Below are 11,097 nucleotides of genomic sequence, written 5' to 3' on the forward strand. Positions count from 1 at the left end.
AGTCACCCCTTGAAAAATGTGTTACTGTTCTACCTCCACGATTAAATTCACAGCCTGCTTTGCAGTGTGAAAACGCTGTCAGTGATGCAGTTGTGTTTGCAAGCTTTGCTTGTGAGATGTTTTCACTTACCTGAATCCGAATTAAACTTGGGGTGCTGTGAAATCGGTTCACAAGGTGCTCTCTGCAAAATGGAGCATCACCACCGACATCTGTGCAAGCACGCTGGCAGTAATCTGTGTGCCGCTTGTCCGTGCCATCAATTAGTCCTTACGTTTAAGACTTGATCTATGGGAAATGAAGAATGAGAGAGGTTTTAAATATGAATTATTGGAGTTTTGATTGTGGAGAGAGGTTTTAAGTAGGAGTTTTAAGTATGGAGAAAGTAATAATCTGAGATAAGATGGGAGATCTTTTGGTGCTTTTAGGCTAGGTTAATCCTGTAATTAGCCCCTTGAAGTTTCATTTTTGTTTTTGGTACATTCTAGCTTTTTCTTTGTCTCCATGGAGTTAGATTTGATGCTTTTTAATGCAGAGCTTTCTGTAACTTCTTCATCCGACTTCTTTTAAGGATTTTCAGGAGAAATTATTGCCTTTAGGTTTCTATCTTTATAAGTTTATGTCCTCAGAGATATAAAAGCAAATTAAGTGTCACTATTGCAGCAGAAAAGAAACTCGGCAATACATGCAACAGAAACAGACTGTCAGCAAAAAAAATTCAGCTACGAGAAGTCAGCATTAAAAACAATCTTCTTCTTTGTCTGAGGTACAATGTTGCCCTAGGGAAAGTCAACAGGGGCTTTCCTATCCATTTCTGTAGCCAGAATTCATCAGAATTCATCCTTTAGTTATAATTTGAATTTATAGTATGAGCTTTAATTCCATTGAAGTGAAATATTTTTTTAAAGGAGAAAGATCAGGGAAGCAAAGCCCGGAAGACATACTGCCATCTTTTTATCGCTGGAAAAAAGAAAGAAAAAATATTTGATACCTGCAAATCTTTCACAGGTCTGAAAGAAGAGTGAACCAAGGTGCTTGGGAAGCCAGGTATAGCATAGGCTGAACCCCGTGGTCTTGCTTGTTGGGACCGGTTGTAGACTGGCTTGTTAAATGGCCGGGGAGGGGAAGGCCAAGAGCACAAAAGGCCACTTGCTTCACGGACTGAAATAAGGCTTAACTATCCCAAAGGAAAATTTACACATATGTAACTCGAGGACTAAAGCCAAGAGTACAGATGGTATGTTTTATATCGATGTCTTTTCACTTCATTCTTCCCGTGCACTTTTTTCCACGCTTCTGGTTGATTGAGCTGAGCTTGCAAAACTCTGAAAGTAGTGACCAAGCCTTTGCAATTTCCAGCCATCCATATGCTTCCCGGTCACTGCAGCCCCAAATTAAAATCGTCCAGTAGAAAAAGGTCTATAATGCTGCTGCTGTGGGTTTTCACATGACAGATCTTGATCACATCAGCTTGCCAGGCTAATTGTAGTTTAATTGCAACCACCATTTCCAGCCAGTGTGTTGATTCTTGGCTTGCACCTTTGTAGACTGCAGTCACTGAAATGATAGAGCTTATTTGCCGGCCACTCACCGCTGAATTGAAAGACATACGCAGTAATACCCGAAATTAGAGTCCGTGTGACTGATTTCTCTGGCCGTAGCTGGCTGAGCGGTAGGTGTAAGTGGGGCAACTGTGTCAGCTCCACTGAAATAATGATGTACGGCAGCTCCTGTTGTCAGTCCTGAGGAGGAACTGACAGTCCCTTTGCTGAGCAAGTTCATGCTGTATGAAAAATTAATTTCACCCACACTGACAAATAAGTTAAAATACAGTCACTTAGAAAAGGAGGGCAGTTATATTAATGTGTTATTTATAATGCACCTGTGATGCACGATCCTGTGTTTTACCCTGTATTTTTGAATATTCACTAGTATTTGGACAACTACAACTCTGCCAGAAGTAGCATTTTGGATTTGAGCAAACTCTAAAATAGCTGTTCTTTCAAGCGGCATCACCAGTCATGCTACACCTTTTCCTCCTCTGCCTCACATGCACAGAATATACCTGAAAATTATACTGCCCTGTGGCTCAGAGCAGTTTGAGCTGAATCTGGGTTGGTGGCAGCCTTGGGGTCCAAAATCCTCTGGAGTCGTGTTTCTTTCCATGCTGGTCACGAGGTCTCTAAACCTACAACGTGACGGTTACGTCTGCAAAAGTATTTTGGGTCGTTCAGCATGGTTCCCCTGAGAGACTTGTATTGCGGCTTTCCCTATAGCGAGGTGGAGGGATGGGTAAGTAGTATGTGCCTGAGAAAACTGTAAAGCAGTTCTGAAATTCTGCCTCAGGGAAATGCCTGGTTTAAGGCATGGTATCAATACTTGATAACAAAAGGCTATTTGAATTCTTGATTTGCTTTACCTGCCAAAATAACATGCTGATTGCTCAGCTGGTGTGAGGAGTATGCTTATTTACAGTCTCCTGGAACTTCTGTACAACAGCATCATGGGTTGTTTTTTTTTTTCAGGCATTCTCTTTTTCCCTTTCCCCTGAACCTATAAATAGTTTAAGATATACAGGATATTAGATGAAAGCAAGATAAATGTAATTCACAAGTTTAAAAAAAATAATAATAATTTATACTTCATGCATGCATTGATGGAATACCTGAGCTTTGATCATCAAAGTTAGGTTGATTTAAATAAAAAAGGCAGTGGAGTTTTATTCTGAAATAACCCCCTCAAATCTTGAAGAATAGCACTATGATGCTGGTTTATTATCCCGGCTAATCAAATTATCACAGGTTATAGGCAAAATGGAGGATTTTTTTTTTAATCTGCTAGCATAGAAATGTCAAAGCAGGATCTCCAAGCAAAACACTATTTTCATACCCATAAGCATTTAATCTTTTGAGAACCAAATAGCTATTATTACACTTTCTGTTCATAATATCTGTCTAAAATCAGTGGGATTTCTCATATACTCTAAATTAGAGGATTGAGAATCATCTTCAATTTGCTTTTTAAGCAGGGAGGGGGGAAAAAAGCCAAAATTCATGGCAAGGCCTATTATTTTAGATACGTACTTTGATAGTATCCGCTTCCAGCTGAGATCAATTGGTCATAGCTTTTGGAAGACCTCAGTGTCCTGACCACTCCAGCAGTTTTGGCAGACGCTCCTAATATAAACCCAGCTATATCAAGAAAGCTCTGCTGATACAGCTTGCTTTGCTCAGAGCAGTTTTTCATGTACTGGTACAACGTCTGGCTGCGTCCACAGGAGGTTTTGTTGGTATAGCATGTTTGTAGCCAGTGTACTATGCTCATATCTTGTGTTTTTGCTATACATCGCTCACTTCAAATTTGATCGTGTGTCATCTCCCAGATGCACGCGTGTTGCTGAAAAGGTTGCTTTCCCTACCTTGCCCCCAGGTACTAAAAATATCAGTTCATGGCTCTGTAGCCTACAAGCTGCGGATAATTTCTCCCATTCTGCAGGCTGTCTGCTGAGCTGCTTCTGTGTGCGCTCCTTAAGGCATTGCAGTCAAAATGCACTGACTTCGCACAACACTGTTATTTAAACTAACACCTCTGATTTTGACTAAAGTAAGTGGTAACAGAGTGAAGCTCACACCCATAGAGCACCAAAAGGTGGGAGTGTAAGGGGATTACTTAGTTCTCTCAAACGCAGGAAAGATGAACCTGAAAATACATATTTTTAAACACATGCAGTTATTTACATCCTTGCAAAGTGGTTATGGAATGCCGCAAAACAAAAGCAAGAGCGGTTTGTACCCAGGATAAACTGAGTCAAAAAGGAGATCTGTACATTCCTAGTTAGGTTTAGCAGTGTGTCAGAGCTGGTACTAATGACTATGCAAGTGCAAGGCATGAAGAACCATACTCAGAGTGTGGATGCGGATGTGTGTGAATGCCGCTGAGCGTCTGTGTGTATGTATGTGTGTATATATTTTTTTTTCCTAATAGTGTTTTATATTTATTGATCAGTGGTTTAAAAAAAAAAAAATCTTTAAATTATGGAGATGTTTGTATTGGGGTTAGAAGTCCATAATGATAAATTCTGTGCTGCACCAAGATATCCACTCTGGGGTTGTTTATTGTGTTAACGGTCATCTCAGAGAGGCACTTCAAGACCAGCTCAGGACAGGCAGTGATATTATGACTATCATTTGAAGCCCTAAAGAAGGAATTTCCCGTATTTCTAAATGACACATTTAAGACTTTTCTGGGCCTTGTAGGACAGCTGCTCTCCGAAGGTGATCACCGCAGATCATGCAGCATATTTCAAACCTTTTTCTGTCACCTCTTTAGTGCTGGAACGCAGAACTACTTGCACTGTGTGTGCTCATGAAAACTTTCTTATCCTCTTTAGTGATAGGTATAGCTCTTAGCGTTGGTGTCAATGTGTCGCCCCCTCTCCCCCCCCCCCAAGAAAACAAAACAGAAAAGGGAAAAGTGCAAGAAGTAAATGTTTATTTCTATCAGTGATGAGGTGGAACAGCACTTGTTTCACTTCTGCGTGTGTCGTGTATGAGCTTACAAGTGCACTCTTGAGAAACAATCCCTAGAATAGCAATATGTGCAATACCACTTTTTGTTGTTCTTCTTTTGTTGCAGAGCTGCCTTTTTTGCAAGGGGCTGACTTGTTTCAACCAAATTGTATCGCCTGTCAAGAATTTTCATGTAACTCTTGGAAACCTGCTGCAGAGTCTTCCCTATTTGCTATTCAGTCCTGTTTTCTTCTCCCTTTAGCAGGTAAGCACATGTTTCTGCAACACTGTTTGCAACTGGAAAATGTTTCCAATTTCAGACACCTGGAGAGTTCATTTTGTTGGACTCACTAGGGTTAACATCTCTCTTCCAAAATTTCCCATAGAACTGACTGTATTTCCTGCCATAGAAAAATATCTGAGTAACAGTGCAGTACTTCGGGATTTTTAACATCAGCTCATGTCAGTCTACTTCCCTCCAGCTTTAGTGCAGCTTAAAAAATGGTATGCATGGACTTTCAGCTGTGAATCTATTTACAGCTGAATCAGGTTTGTGAGCAAGCAATACAGAAAATTGCTTGAATTTCTGCTCTCTGAGAGGAGCCTCTAAATAACTTTGTGTCCTTGGGGAAGAAAAGCCCTGAAGTAGAGCGCCAGAATGGGTGATGCAAAAGCTCGGGTGTTATCTACCACGGCGACCTCGAGCTGAATGAGAGGGTTCAGATACTGTTCACCAAGATCATAGTCAGACAACCGTTGCAGAAACAGATTAAGCCGCCCCGGCTGACTGTGCGCTGAAGCATATGAGGAATTCTCAAATGACCTATATATGATTGATGTATACGTGGGTGTGGCAAGAAGCGGCACCAAACAGCTGAGTGGTAGTAATATCTTACACAGCTGCAGCTATTTCTGCAGAGGTGCTTGGCACAACCCGCTAGAGTTGCTTAATATTCATTGCTAGAATTGGATCCGCGTTTAAGATTCAAGGTTTTTAGGAAGGAGGAAATTTTACAGATTTCTTGAAGACACTTTCAGTAAATGCTAGTCATTAATGGAGAGTGTGTATGGGGGTGTGTGTGTGCATTTATGTGAAAGGAAAGTAAATGTGCTTAATCTGTCTTTGATGTTGTTCTGTTTTTTTTTAACATTATCATCGCATGTAGTAGCTCTTACTTTTTCAAAGCAACTTAGAAATTTTCTCAGAAAACAGTTGCCAGTTTCCTCCTCCAAAAGAATTTTCTTTCTGAACATATTAAGAGACTTATTTTCTCTTAAAGATTTATTTACTTTATCACTAAGCTGCAGAATCTAACCTCTGCCATGGCTTCGACTCTTTTTTTTCTGTTTTTTTTAAGCAGAGAGGTCTTTTCTAAAGGGTTCACTCTTGAAAACTTCTGTTTTGATTTACTTGGCGGTAATGCATGCTTTCTTCCCAATTTGTATCAAGCGGTAAATGATGGGAATGCCTATTCCATGCTACTTGATTGCAGTGGTAGCTGGATTTTACTACAGTGGTTACTTGGTCTCATCTCAAGCTGCAGGGGTAAACGGTCACCTATAATCTGCAGCTCCCATCGGGGCCTTGCATCATAATCCAGTTCAAGGCTGTGACCTACAGCAGAATTCAGCTTGGTCTTCAAACTGGGCACAGATGTTTAAAAGTGGGAGGTAATCATTTTCACTTGCGCTGCACTTTTTTCCCCGAGGATTTCCAGGGTGTTGTTACCTGCTGCCAGTCTGGATTCCCTGAGAAGTGAGTTAGCAGTGCCGGTAGCAGAGAGGGGGTATTTGACAGCTATGCATTGTACAGTGGGAACTTGATAGTCCCAGGTCATGAAGAGTATAGTTATGGGCATCGCTTTTCTCCTTATAAGTCATTTCTCTGGAAAAGTTGAGGGAAGAATCTGAGTATAACTCAGTCAGGAAATCCCTGCTACCTCTGCCCATGTTATTTCAAGCATACCCAGAAAATTTCTGCTCCGGAACTTTACAACCTTCTTTAAAACAAATACCCACATCTGCTGTTAACTAAGTTAGCAGTCTACCAACTAATCTGTTACCAAACATGAGTTCTGTCAGCAGCAACTGCAAATACTGCTGTTCAGAGGATTCAGCCATTGCCAGCAGAACTAAAAGCTGCTCTAATGTTTCACTGAAATATTTTGAAAAGTTCACTGTGAACACTCCATCTTTGTTTTGTTCATTGTTAAACTTCTTATTATTGGTATTGTAAATAACCGCCCCTCAGAGTAAACAGACAGACATGTGCATGCCTTCTGTTTTTAGCGGAGCATTTGCAAACTATCCCACTGTAAACTATTTATAGATTACTATGTAATCTGTAACTTTACTATGATGGACAGTCAGATCAGAGTTCCCACCACGCGAGGAAGCGTTATTACACATTATGCCTTGAGCAACTTACCACCACCCTGACAGAGGGTTTGCTGACTGGAAATACCAATGCCTTATGAAAAAACACTGCCTGCCTGCTGCAAACCCAGCATTTTATAACCACTTGGGTTTTTTTCATTGCAAAAGCCATAACTTCTCACTTGCTGGCAATATAATAGACTTTAAGTGATACTTATGGTTTTAAGTGTGGCATTGTATTAAAATTTTATATTCCGACAGTGTGCATATTTTCAGTTACATTTATTATTTGCTCTTTTATGTGGTATGATATAATTGAAAGGTCTTAGGAGTCTGGTCCTACTGTAATGGACAATAGAAAACACGTATTGAAGGTTTCAGGCCCCCATTAGTTTACATCTGCAGACCATGGCCTTTGTAAATGGTTGTACATAGGTTTTACTTTCTGGATGTGTAGAGTCCCATATTATTCCATGGAAATGTCAAAGGTTTCCAATCCAGCACATACAGAAGCCTTGGCATGGCAGGGACCTAATCAGAAGCAGCGAAGTAATGTGTTTGCTGTGCTCACAAGGAGGCAGAAGTCAGTAGGAAAGTGTTGAGATAATAAAGGTGGTTAGCAATGTTTACTGTCACAGCTGATAAGCACTCAATCTTTTTGTAATTAGTATTATGAGAAGTTCCTGGCAAAGTTGTAACTCTTTGTTTGCTCCCTTTTTTCTCCTTCTCCAATACAAAGAGGAGAACGGGACAGTATCTTTATTACTGTTTAATTCTCCTTGTCCACTGCTGGAGTGGGTGTTACTCTCAGCTCAAGTATTCCCTAAAATCTCAGCTGATTCCCTAGCCAGAAAAAGCTCTTAACCAGCAAATGCCATTTGCCTTTCTGTTGAGGCTGTCCCACAAAGGCTGCAAACTTTGCCCTTTTCTCTCAGTCCCTCAATGCCTTTGGTCAGCAGCAGACTCTCCTAGAAATACTCCTAATTTAATATCTCCCTACTTGAAATACCAACTGAGTTTGTAAACCAAAGACATCTCCCAAAGATCTCTTCATCTAGGGTCAGAGCATGTACCTGAGGAAGTGAAACATTTGTTAGTTGGATGCCAGATTATTTACGTTTGTATCATGATCAACCAGGCAGTAAGAGACTGGAGATGACATTCATCTCACCTAATTGTAGGTATTTACGGCTTGGAATACCATATCCATTATCTGAACTACTGACGTTATTTTCTCTTTATAGTTGGTGGAGAGAACAGGCACGTCCCGAACATGACTTACCTGGCGAGTTTTAAATATCCTTTGTAGGATGCGATGAAGTGCACCCTGGATGTGCCCAGTTTTCTCCAGCAACTACAGAATAAGGCCTGGATTTTCCTGTACATCTTTACTTGTAGTTGTACACATCTCGCACATCCCACTCCCAATGTCCATTACCCCATTTCCTAGTAGCTAGTGCTGAATGAGCTTAAAACATGGAAAGGCCAAGCTAGAGTGACTGAACTTTATCACAAGAGTGTCTTAATTGCACCTTCCAGTTCTGACCTCCATGGTCACTATGCTGCTGTCACTGCGGTCACGAGTGTCTCCTCTCTCTTCACAGCTCTCACGGAGAATTTAATCAAAAGGAAGGAATTATTTCAAATGTTATTCCCGGTTTTCTTCCTGTTACTTATTTACCATCTTAGTAAAATACAGACAGTAGTGAAGTGTAGATAAAAGCATAAATACTCTATCTATTGATCTGCCTATCTAACTGTATGTAAAATAACTATCAACTATAGAACAGCTAACGTCTTAGATTCATTACATTTAATTTTGCTGTAAGTAAAGGAAGGTGAAAATTGTATCTTTCATTCCTCTTTTTTCCCCAACTCCACACAAATGCAACCCAAACAACTTTCACAGAGCTGAGCAAAGGAGGACAGGTCACCTCACTGAGGTTTGAATAATCTTCCAAAAGTTAAATAATGAGGATTACCAAAATAAGGCCTTAAAAATCATATACCAGACACAAAAAATCATGATGTGGGCTTGAAAATTGGTTATTTTTTATTTCTTTAGAACTTGTGTTCACCTTTTGAGCTGAAATGGGACTGTTTCAGCACCTGATGTTGAAGACTAGATAGCATTTCTTGATAAAGTAGTAAGAAAAGTATGTAGATAAATGCAAGTGGGTCCTGGTCACATTTTCATTAAACCTCTTAACTAGGACTTAACAAAGTATCTAATAATTTTGGACCCCTTTGGTTTTGGTCCTCTCATAGGGAAAAAATGTTACACAGTATTAAGGATTCAGTCTTTAAAAATTAAGGCTCCTATACTTTTTTTTTAACACTACTGGGCACCAGCAGTAGTGTTGGAAAGCTTTTTGCCTTTTAAAAAAAAAAAATGCTTCAAAACATTTGAACCAAGAAGATTTTCTGTTGAAAGCATAGGTAGGAAGCGATGCACTAAAGTAAATGAACAGTGAAAATTTCTGGTTTATTCCAGCAGAATAAGTTTAGATGCGTTTACGTTTCACATGACATGCTAAATTTTTGTACTAAACCCAAGGAAACGCAAAAGGAGTCAATGAACCAAAAGCCTGGATTAAAAAAAGCTGTTTTTCTTTATGCCAGTCTGAGTCAAAAGTTCAATTCCGGATATTCTTCTTCCTCCGAGTGTTCAAATCTGGATCCAAAAGTTTCTGTTGGAGCCAATCTCTAAAACAGATGACTAATAAAACTAACATCATGGCACGCACATATATACACGTGCATATCTCCTTTTTAACATGCGGAGTATTAGCTGAGGGCCAGGATGGTTTTAGATTTATTTTATGTATAAAGTGATTCAACTCTCCCTTCCCTGTCCTCCTCTCTTTTCCCAGTCTGGCCAAATCTTTGTGCTGGCTCCTACTGCTGCATAACCAAGTATTACAGAAAGGAAGAAAGATGGCTTTTTTTTTTTTAATTATTAGTATTATTTTTAATTATTCTTAATTATTTTTATTATTATTTTTTATTATTATTTTTTACCTTTTACAAAAAAGGTAAAAAGTTTTTACTTTTTCTCCTTGTGTTCATCAGTCAAATTAAACAGCTTAAAAATCGATGCAAGCAAATGGCATCCAAAATGCCCTTGTGCATTTTATAATTGCACCCAGCTGTGATTACAGTCCCACAGAATATATTTTTGCATTTTCTTTTCTTTCGGTATGCTTCACTGGTGATTCACTCCCTAGAAGGGATTCACCCCTTTTAGGAGAGCGAGCATTTACTGGTTTCATGACCTTTTATTTCTGCAGTAGAAATGGGTGAACTCACTTGGAATAAATACGAACCAAGCCAAAACATTACACAGGACAAAATTAATTCCAAATCTGACTTTTCTGAGTCGGGGGGGGGGGGGGGGAAAAGGAAAAAAAAAAGAAAAAAGGTTGCTTCCCTCTATATTTTGATCAGTGCCCTACAATTTGCAAGCACCAAAATATCACAGCAGGGACTAAAGCTTTATGGATGTGTGTCCTGGTGAAAAGCAGATGAACGGCAAGACTGGAAGACTCGCAGTGCTATGGCTGCTTTTCACGTGTGCTCCCGGAGCGTGGCTGGGGGAGCCCCTCTGGCCGCCTGGAAATGCCTGGATGCCACGGCTGCTTTGACGCTGCTGGTACGCCTTGCTGCTCCGACCCACCTCACCACCACCACTTGTGGTGGCTGTGGCTCAAAAGAGTGGGAATGAGAAAAGCAGCACTTAAAAACATAATGCTGTTTTGCCCCCCCCATTCAGTGCTGGGCTGTGGAGAACAGCGCAGAAGTGCGAGGCAAGGAGGCTTTATTTGCTCACTGGGGACACGAGAGTGTCCCGTGGGAAGCATCTCCCGCCAAGGAGGGGCACTGGCCTCAGATTTTTTTCCCCCCTCTAAGCAGGGGGTGACACACCGCTGGTCCTGCGAGCTGCCTCAGGGAACAGGGGGCCAGGGATGGGCCCTGCCTGTTGCGTTTGCCCTGCTGCCGCTGCCCCTTGTGTGCCAGCTGGAAAACCAAAAGATGGACATCTTTTATAAAAAAAACCCACCACACATGACACAACAGCGGTCGATTTATAAATGTTTGTGGGAGTTAAGCTGTTTCAATCACGGGGCCGCCGGCCTAGCTGTCAAGTGGAAGGGTCTCAGCGGGCCGCCCTGGCTGCCATTTTATGTCGCCTCCCCCGAGGCCGGCGCGGCCGCC

The 11,097-nt window shown here is 40.9% G+C and overlaps 1 protein-coding gene across 1 annotated transcript in view; it reads left to right on the forward strand.

Annotated features, from left to right (window-relative positions):
• Positions 1–4,632: 4,632 nt before the first annotated feature.
• The window catches only part of PRR5 (proline rich 5), a 69,321-nt gene continuing 62,856 nt past the window's right edge, over positions 4,633–11,097 (forward strand). Inside the window, exon 1 of the mRNA XM_009279057.1 lies at positions 4,633–4,771. The gene's annotated coding sequence lies outside the window, so the exon portion shown is untranslated. The remainder of the gene's footprint in view (positions 4,772–11,097) is intronic.

This window comes from Aptenodytes forsteri, unplaced genomic scaffold (assembly GCF_000699145.1).
Source record: "Aptenodytes forsteri isolate BGI_AS27 unplaced genomic scaffold, ASM69914v1 Scaffold241, whole genome shotgun sequence".
Classification (NCBI taxonomy): Eukaryota; Metazoa; Chordata; class Aves; order Sphenisciformes; family Spheniscidae; genus Aptenodytes; species Aptenodytes forsteri.